Raw genomic sequence first — 10,000 nt, 5'->3', positions numbered from 1 at the left:
ATTATTCAGTGTGACTGGGATAAGGATTTTTATTTTGAAAATATTTTCATTTGGTCTATTGTATAAAGTTAATGCTGTCCAATTTTTACCGTTATCTTTTACTGGAATTTTGGAACATAAAACTAAAAGTTTAAACATGTGAAATTGAAAATTTGCTCTCTTCGTCCTTCTATCTCTTTCTCTCTCTCTCTTTCTCATATGATATATGTGTACATATACCCTATGTATATGTGTGTGTGTGTTTGTGCATGTACATATAACTTTTTTACATAAGTATGCATATACATAGATATAAATATATGTATGTGAGTGTATAAGTATTTATAAGTGTGTGTGTATGTATATATGTATATTTGTGTATATATGTATGAGTATGTATGTATGTATGAGTATGTATGTATGTATGTATGTATGTATGTATGTATGAAATGTCTTTGACTACTAGCTACCTTGTTTCCAATTTTAGTTTCTTAATATCTTAAGAGTATTTGTCTCTTGGTATTCTTTTTTAACAAAAATATCAGCTAGAGGAAGACGTTAAAAAAAAACACAAACAGAACTAATAAAAAGAGATAGTTTTTTAACAAAGATTAAATTGGAAGTAAAAACAAAGATTCCAAAAGTAATTAGAGTGAAAATATACCGATTCTATAGAGTTAAAAAAAGCTAAAAAGTAATTTTTAAAGAGTGAGAATTTAGAATAGAAGAACAAAGTAAATATGCTATAAACTACAACGTTTTGTAATGTTTTTGTCTTCTTGAATTTTTACAATAACAGTAGTAAAATTCCAGTACTTATATTGCAAAGTCTCATTTTTATATATTTTACTGTAGATATTTCAGAAGTCTTTATCTTAGGATAGTTAGAATACTTGCATATCTGCTTCCCCACCACTTTTGCAAATAATGTGATAGTGATCACATTGCTGATTATTTCTAAAATCATGTGATCACGTGACTGATGAGGCTATCAGATGTTGTTACACACCACTGGTCACAATACACATGTGAATTGTTTAAGCCTTCAAATGATACCATCCTGCTGGCAAGGCAAGCAGGCCAACATTCGCCACTGATCGAAAGGGCAACTGGAGCAACATGAAATGTGCCACCCACCCAGGGAATTGAACCCATGGTTTAGCAATAATAAGGGCCACATGCTCTTTTACTCTTTTACTTGTTTTAGTCATTTGACTGCGGCCATGCTGGAGCATCGCCTTTAGTTGAGCAAATCGACCCCAGGACTTATTCTTTGGATGCCTAGTATTTATTCTATCGGGCTCTTTTGCCGAATCGCTTAGTTACGGGGACGTAAACACACTACCATCGGTTGTCAAGCGATGTTGGGGGGACAAACACAGACACACAAACATATACACACACACACATACATATATATATATATATATATATATATATATATATATATATATATATATATAAATACGATGGGCTTCTTTCAGTTTCCATCTACCAAATCCACTCGCAAGGCTTTGGTTGGCCCGAGGCTATAGTAGAAGACACTTGCCCAAGATGCCACACAGTGGGACTGAACCCGGAACCATGTGGCTAGTAAGCAAGCTACTTACCACACAGCCACTCCTGCGCCTATTTATTCACATTGTTTTGAATTAATGACATCATTTTATAGCTTCAAGATTTTAATGGTGCGTTTGTATATTGTTAGGCTGACATTGTAGGGTAAGAGTGAGAGGTTGAATCTGGTCAGTTAATCTGGTCAGTTTCAACATAAAACAGGGAGAATATTTGGGCTGGATATGGCCGGATTAAATGCTAAAGGGTTAAAGACACATTCTCTCCATATCATCTGTTGTTGCTCAATGTTGGTTAGACTTACCTGGCTTGTAGTATAATGCTCAACACCAGGCCTTAATTGATTGTAATATTTTGAAGATGTTTGCATCCTAATAGAGCACAAAACATGTTCGATTGCATTAAAATTGTTGACAGAGATGCACAAAGAGAAAACTGAAGACCTACCAGAGCTAATAAACAAAAGAGATTTCTGATGCAGCATGGTGATATACATGTGTGTGTGTGCATGTGTATACACACACATATATGTATATGCATATGTAAGTATGTATGTGTGTATGTATGTATGTATGTATGTATAAAACCATTTTTGTTTCCCATGCTATGATATACTTGGTCAACTAATAATCTGTATGAAAGTTGATAAATATCTACAATTCCATGATGGCAATGTAGTATATCACTGACAAATGATGATATCTGAAGATGAAAAACATTTATCATTTATTTGAAAGAATCTTAGCTTGAATATTAATGTAGACATGACTAAGACAGCTTAGAATTGATTCTAGCCTTTATTTCTATTGATTCAAGCAATACTGACATCATTTGACTTCTCTACTAGAGATGAAAAAAATTGTAAAAATCAGGAAAGAACATTTATTTTGAATTAGATCGACAAATCTACTTTGATATAAGAAGAAAATTTTTTCTAATAATCTTTGTATTATATTCTAATATTTTTGTATATTTTAATTGGTGACAGACAATTTCTATAAAACTTTGTTGAATTTTATTGAACTTTTCATCTACAACACACACACACACACACATACACACACATATATATACATACATATACACACACATATATATGTATGCATGTATGTATGTATACACACATATATATATATATATATATCCATACACACACATATACATATATACATACATATGTGTGCATGTGTATATCTTTGCGTATATATATGTATGTACACACATATGTATATACACGCACAGGTAAAAAGAGAAAAAAATAATCTATAAATTTTGTTTATAATTTGTTTTTTTAGGTCAAATTGATAAAAAATTTATTTGTTATAAAATTTAGAACTGCAGAGGATAATAGTTAGGATTATAGGCTATCAAAAGATCAAGCACAATATAAATTTTTCTTCAGATTAAAATTATCTATTTACGAAATTATACAGGAAGATGGTAATAAATATTTGAGAATAGGTAATAAATATTTTGGAAATGGTAATAAATTTGTCATCTGAAATATTTACTATAAGAAGTGTTTGAAGATAACAAAATTTAGAATGGAAATATTTGAGAAAGCACTTTTTGGTTTCTTTATGTTTCTAGAAATACGGCTGAAGGTAGTGAGGTAGTCTAAGTACAAAGAAAAAAGAGGAATTTTAACCTCACTTTCAGTTAAGTATATTTAGAAGTAATAGTTAAACCATGCTTGAGTGATGAGGTCTAATAAGACTGGGATATGTGTTAAGTTGTCATAGTATTACTCAATGTCAGATTCACTCCAGGCATGATTGTGTAGTAAGAAGCTTGCATCCCAACCACAAGGTAAGTATATACATATGCATGTGTGTGTGTGTGTGTGTGTTTGTCCCCCACCAACACCTGACAACTGGTGTTGGTGTGTTTACATCCCCATAATTTAGGGGTTTGACAAAAGAGACTGATAGAATAAGTATCAGGCTCAACGAAAAAATAAGTATTGGGGTTGATTCCTTCAACAAACCATTCATCCAGGTGTAGCCCCAGTCTAATGACTGAAATAAGTAAAATGTAAAAGATGAATATAATTCAAAGATAATCATTTCTGTCTGTCTTGATCAAAATTAGTTATTAAGATAATTATTTTTCCTCTTCTGTACAGGTGTGATTTTAATTAATTAAAAAATTTCTATTAGAAGACCAGCATAAATTAAGAATGTTAGTAAAATGGGTATTAACATACATTAAGTATGTTAGTGTCTACTATACTCAGACATTATCCAGTTAACATAAATAGAAAATGAACACTTAGCACAAAAGAAAATATATTTATTCCAAGGTTTTAACAATTTTCTTGATCTACCTCAGAGATTCTTTCACTTAGCTTTACTGTCTATTAGTGAGTTCTTTGATTTTCCTTAATTGTGTATTTTATTATTTGTAAACCTTTAAAGGTGACAGACTGGTAAAATTGCAAAGTAATTGAACAATGTAATTTTTTATAACACTTTATACTCTGAGTTCAAAGTGTGCCACAATCAACTTTGCATTTCACCTCTCAAAAGTCAATAATAATAAAAAAAAAAGCTCTAGTGAAGTACTGAACTTAATTAAATTGATTTACACCCTCTGCTTAACATTTCTGGCCCTGCGCATATATTGATAATTATTATTTGTTAACTTTAAATTGCAGCAAATTATTATAACTATAATTCTTATCTTTCAGCTAAGGACCAATCTCCTAAAACTTTACAGACACTGCAAATCATATAACATATGTGCTAATGCCATGTTAAAAGCACCCAGTACACATTGTAAAGTAGTTGGCATTAGGAAGGGCATCCAGTTGCAGAAACCAGGCCAAATCAGATTGGAACCTAGTGCAGCTCTCTGGCTCACCAGCTCTGGTCAAACTGCCCAAGCCATGCCAGCATTTAAAATGGATGTTAAAAAGGATGATGATGATGATGATATTAACAGATTTGGAAGCATTTTGTAAATAAATACTATCTATTTCCCACTTATCATATAATCAGCTCACTGTTAGGTCCTCATACATTTGTTAACCTTTATGATAGTATCTATATACATGGATACTAATAATGTTCAATGTCCAAGAAAAACAAATCCAGTTTTCATATTATTTTGTGTTGCGTTTTATTAACAAAAAAATTCTCCTTTTTTTCACTTGGAAAATTTTAGCACATATTTTGTTGTATCTTGGTAGTCATTATGCCAATAATGACAAATTGTTATATAAATTGGTCAGAATAACTTTCAATAGCTTCATATATTATTATTGGACATGAAAACATTTGTTATATATTTAGTCTAATTATTCCAGTGATCCCTTAATAGTTCCACAGAGGCCAGCAAGATTAATAAGTTTCATTAATAATGCAATTCAATTTATGATGAGTTAGTAGCAGTTAATAAATTGTTGATCCTTATATAAAAAAATTGTGTCCAAAACTATGAGTATCCCAGTTCTAAAATGGGCACACTATGTCCCAGCATGTTGTAAGAGGTGACTAAAAGAGTTAGGAACAAGAAGGGCACCCAACCATAAAACACTGCTTCAGAAAAACTGTCCCATCAATACCAGCATGAAAAGGTGTACGCAAATGTTGCTGATGAAAGATGATGATGTCCTGTCATCTTTTTTAAGATAATAGGACATGTTAGGATTACTTGGTTGTGTTTCTGGCAAATCAAAAAACAAGATTTATATCTTCACTTCAGTTTTTTTTTTTAGTATCATAAATTTTAAGTATGAGATTTTTCACAAAATTTAAAATAGCTTCCTTAAGTACTCACATATACAGGAATGAATTTTACATGTTCTAAATGGTTGTAACAAAAACAAATATTTAAAGTCATTGTTATTATTTTATCATTAGTTTTTATCTATTTTTCTGACCTATCTTGTCTGGAATAGTTTTTCAAAAATGTGTGCTATTTGTACAACCTGTTTGCCAGCCTGGACAACTTGAGACAAAAAAGTTATGCACCATAGCTTCTTTTTTTTTTGTTTTATATGGCTTAGTCAGAAGGTAAAGAGCATTGCACATACATTTTTCAGGATCACAGAGATCGATGGAGCAGGAGAGGGAAATAAAAACCAGAACACATGAACTCATGAGTTGCTGCCATAGGAAAAGGCACATTGAGATATCAAGCTATCCTCAAGCTGAAGATCAGATACAAATGCTTGAAACAGAGTGGACTCAGCTTAAAATTAATGGTAGTGTATAAATAATATGACAAATTAAGTCTACTGTCCAACGATGAACATTGTCTGATCTACTTATGCATATGTCAATCTACCCAATTTCTACCATAAAGCTTGAGTCAACCCAAATCTATAATAAAAAAGAGAGTTGCACAATGGAATGATAACCAAAACTCTGTGATTGCAAAGTATCTTCTAATGTCCCCACCACAATACACTAATTCATATAGTCTGGTTTGATTTTATGACTACATATAAAATAAAGTTGGCATCAGAGTTAACGTTTAACACCAACACAATACTAAAACTAACACAAAATTCTAACCAGTTCATTCTGAAAGGATATTACAGTGAAGACATCGAAGAAATTACACTGGTATTATAGCAAAGTTGCATTTGCGAGTTACTAACCGACGTAGGTCAATATTAAACTGTATCTAAATCAAAACGTAAATTAAAATTCATGAAATGTTACTTCATAATACACCTTATTACACACACACACACACCATCAACATCATCTTTTTAATGTCCAATTTTTCCATGCCACCATGGCTCAGATGGAATTTGTTGAAGCAGATTTTTTTACAGCTGGATGACCTTCCTGTTGCCAACCCTCATCTGTTTCAAGTAAGGTAATATTTCCCCATGACCAGATATGTTTTCATAGAAGATTGGAATTGAAGGACAACTCTCGTATGACAGTGAAATTTGCTTGCAATCATCACATGATATCGAATCAAAACCATGTTATAGTTCTAAATATCAATGAAGCCTGAAAATTAATGACAGGTTTGAATGAATATTTAATGATCTACTGATCACTCAGAACGTTTTTAATGACTTAGAAACTTGAGAAAAGACAGCTCACTTTTGACCTTTTGCAGATCCTGTGAGGCTATAGAAAAGAGAAAGAAATTTAGGTTCACACATTTGATTGAAATGCTTTCAGCAGAGCGGACTCCACTAAAAACAGCTAACAACCAGCTGGTGATGTTAAACCAGGCAATGAATTAAATCTGGAAGCAACAAGCTTCACTTCTTAATAATAGTTTGATCTGTACAGTAAAGTGATTTCCCAGTTGTCTTTGAATATGTAACATTATTAAAAGTTCAGCACCCTTTATAATACACTTCTGAACTTATAATTTTATTCTGTAAATGAACAAAGAAAGCTCATTGAAATAGTTTCAAATTTTGGCAGAAAGTTAATAATTTTAGAGATGGATGTAAGTTGATTACATCAGCCCCAGTACTTGACTGGTACTTTTTTTTTTTTTGATCCAAGGAGTGATGTATAGTAAAGTTGACCCAAACAGAATTTGAACTCTGGAAGTAATGGGTCAGACAAAATACTGCAATGTTCTGATTCTGCCAGCTTGCCACAGTTATGTTCATTGAAATAATGTTGTATTGGGTAAGCCATGTAGCACAGAAAAGTGAAGAAGGCATGAAGAAATAAGCTGAGTTCAGCTTTCAAGACAATAAGTGAGTTGATAAAAAAAAGAATGAATGAATGACAGCAATATGCTATATGGCAGATCCATTTAAACCATATGAGAACAGGAAGCAGTAACATACTGAAACATTAAAATGTACACAGATGCACAGATATGCTCAAAGAAGTGCAGTTTATTACAAAAGTGGTTGTAACTCTTTCATAGAAATATCCAAAGCAATAACAATCCAAAACATTATTTCCATCAAATGGAAGAAAAACTAAAAGCTGATATAATGTTCGAGGTTATAAGACCTAGATAGACATTTATATGAAGGTTACCAACTCAAAGGATGTGAATAGCTAATCCAGTATCAGAAGAAACAAAAGCTATTCATAGGCAGATACTTCAGAATCCTAATTATAAGTTATTATTTGTGAATATCATTACTTTATCAAATGTCAAAGCAATAATTATGAAAAGTTGAAGATGTCGGGCAATAACAATGAGAAAAAAACATAACTCATTTAATGTGACTAATACAAATTCAGTTTTTAAGTAGACCATTGAAAATATGAGAACCTTTCTTAAAATGGGATCCTCAAAGCAGGAAGTAATTCTACTATATATCATGTATTTGTGCGTGTGTTAGTGTGTGTATATATACATATGTACATGTGTGTGTGTGTGTATATGTATATATATATATATATATATATATATATATATATATATATATATATATACACACACACACACACAAGGGGGGGGGGCTGAAAAGTTCCTGACTTTGGGTAAAAGAAATTACAGAAGGATCATTTAATTATGATTTTACTCAAAATATTCCCTTCTCAGATGCATACATTTATTGAAGTGGTTCTTCAGTTTTCCTAAGCCCAGTGAAAGAACTCGGAAAGTTGGGCCTTGAACCAGGACTTTTGTGACACCTTTAAAACCAGAAACTTTCCAGCAGCTCCTCATATATATATATATATCATCATCATCATCATCATCATCATCGTTTAACGTCCGCTTTCCATGCTAGCATGGGTTGGACGATTTGACTGAGGACTGGTGAAACCGGATGGCAACACCAGGCTCCAATCTAATTTGGCAGAGTTTCTACAGCTGGATGCCCTTCCTAACGCCAACCACTCAGAGAGTGTAGTGGGTGCTTTTATATATATATATTCACTTTTGGATTTGGTTTGCAATTATAAGGCACTAAAAGAGAATGACTCTCCCCAGTCACAACAAAATATATAGGCGCAGGAGTGGCTGTGTGGTAAGTAGCTTTCTTACAAACAGCATGGTTCTGGGTTCAGTCCCCCTGCGTGGCACCTTGGGCAAGTGTCTTCTACTATAGCCTTGGGCCAACCAAAGCCTTGCGAGTGGATTTGGTAGATGGAAATTGAAAGAAGCCTGTTGTATATATATGTATGTGTATGTTATATGTATGTGTGTCTTGTTTGTCCCCCTAACATCGCTTGACAACCGATGTTGATGTGTGTACGTCACTATAACTTAGCGGTTCGGCAAAAGAGGCCGATAGAATAAGTACTAGGCTTACAAAGAATACGTCCTGGGGTCGATTTGCTCGACTAAAGGCAGTGTCATATATATATATATATATATATATATATATATATATATATATATATATACATATATACAGAGTGGGTGGAAAGTAACTAGGCATTAGAAATTGCTTTAGAATTTTTAGTATCACTGAAGTCATGACGAAAACATTTTTTAAATAGACATTACTAATGGGGGTTTTTTATTGTCTTATTTCATATTTTCCAGATGGCCAGTTGCCTGACTGTTCAGAAGTGAGCTAAAATAGCAGCATGCTATGAAGTGTGGAAGTTTGTTGTTTTGATTCAGAGATGGTGGCATGCATGGAAAGGCAAACATGCGACACTACATCCAGAGACAATAAAAATTTGCCATGCCTTCAGAAGGTTGCTCATTCCAAGCTTGGCTTTTTGAGGAAACTGGTTGATGCCACCGGTGCTTACATTGAAATATGAAGATTTACTTTTATTTTCCCATGTAATAAAGAACATCTATCATTTGTTTCAATAAATTTGGAAAAGGAATATGGAATTTATTACCAATTTTTAATGCCTACTTGCTTTTCTCTCACCCTGTATACACATCTACACACATACACACACTGTTACACACACACACACACATCAAAAGGATGAAAGATCCTTCCTGAGTCACAGGCTCTTAAGACCAGTTACTTGTACTCTGCGAAATATATATTTCCTCCTGGATGGGATGCTGGTCCATCACAGAATTTCCCAGTTTTGCCATCTGAGTGAACTGGAGCAATGGAATATTTTGCTCTTTTTGCCAAAAGTCAACTAACAGTAAATCAAAACCATTTAATTCCAAGAGTTATCTATGTTTAACAACTTAATGAATTCAATATAAGCGTCTAAATATGAAACATCAGGAAAATTGTTCAAACTGAAGTCCTTCTTCAGCAACACATTTTCCCATTCAAGTCAAAACAAAATAACAGAAAATATTTATGGAATTTTGATTTACAATCGGATGACTTTTGGCCAAACCTGTATATATATATATATATATATATATATATATATATATATATATATATGTATGTATATATATATATATATATATATATGTATGTATGTGTGTGTGTGTGTGTGTGTGTGTGTGTGTGTGTGTGTGTGTGTATTCCGGTCTAACAACCCTCTGTGTTCGTTTTCATTCGGTCTCCACTGTCCTGTTTTTGTTCTCAACTTTGACCCTCCATAAATCCTAAATTTTG

At 32.7% G+C, this 10,000-nt stretch overlaps 1 protein-coding gene and 1 long non-coding RNA gene across 5 annotated transcripts in view; one reads left to right on the top strand and one right to left on the bottom strand.

Annotated features, from left to right (window-relative positions):
- The window catches only part of LOC128247272 (uncharacterized), a 102,590-nt gene extending 93,300 nt beyond the window's left edge, over window positions 1–9,290 (top strand). The window contains exon 2 of the long non-coding RNA XR_016241232.1: window positions 8,995–9,290. This is a non-coding gene — a long non-coding RNA (uncharacterized LOC128247272). The remainder of the gene's footprint in view (window positions 1–8,994) is intronic.
- LOC106876727 (uncharacterized) overlaps window positions 1–10,000 on the bottom strand; it is a 1,066,253-nt gene that overhangs the window by 463,150 nt on the left and 593,103 nt on the right. The gene's annotated exons all lie outside the window — the stretch shown is intronic.

This window comes from Octopus bimaculoides, chromosome 3, assembly GCF_046866305.1.
Source record: "Octopus bimaculoides isolate indiv1 chromosome 3, ASM4686630v1, whole genome shotgun sequence".
NCBI lineage: Eukaryota > Metazoa > Mollusca > Cephalopoda > Octopoda > Octopodidae > Octopus > Octopus bimaculoides.
The sequence above is the reverse complement of the archived record's forward strand: the minus strand, read 5'-3'. Positions and strand labels throughout refer to the sequence as shown.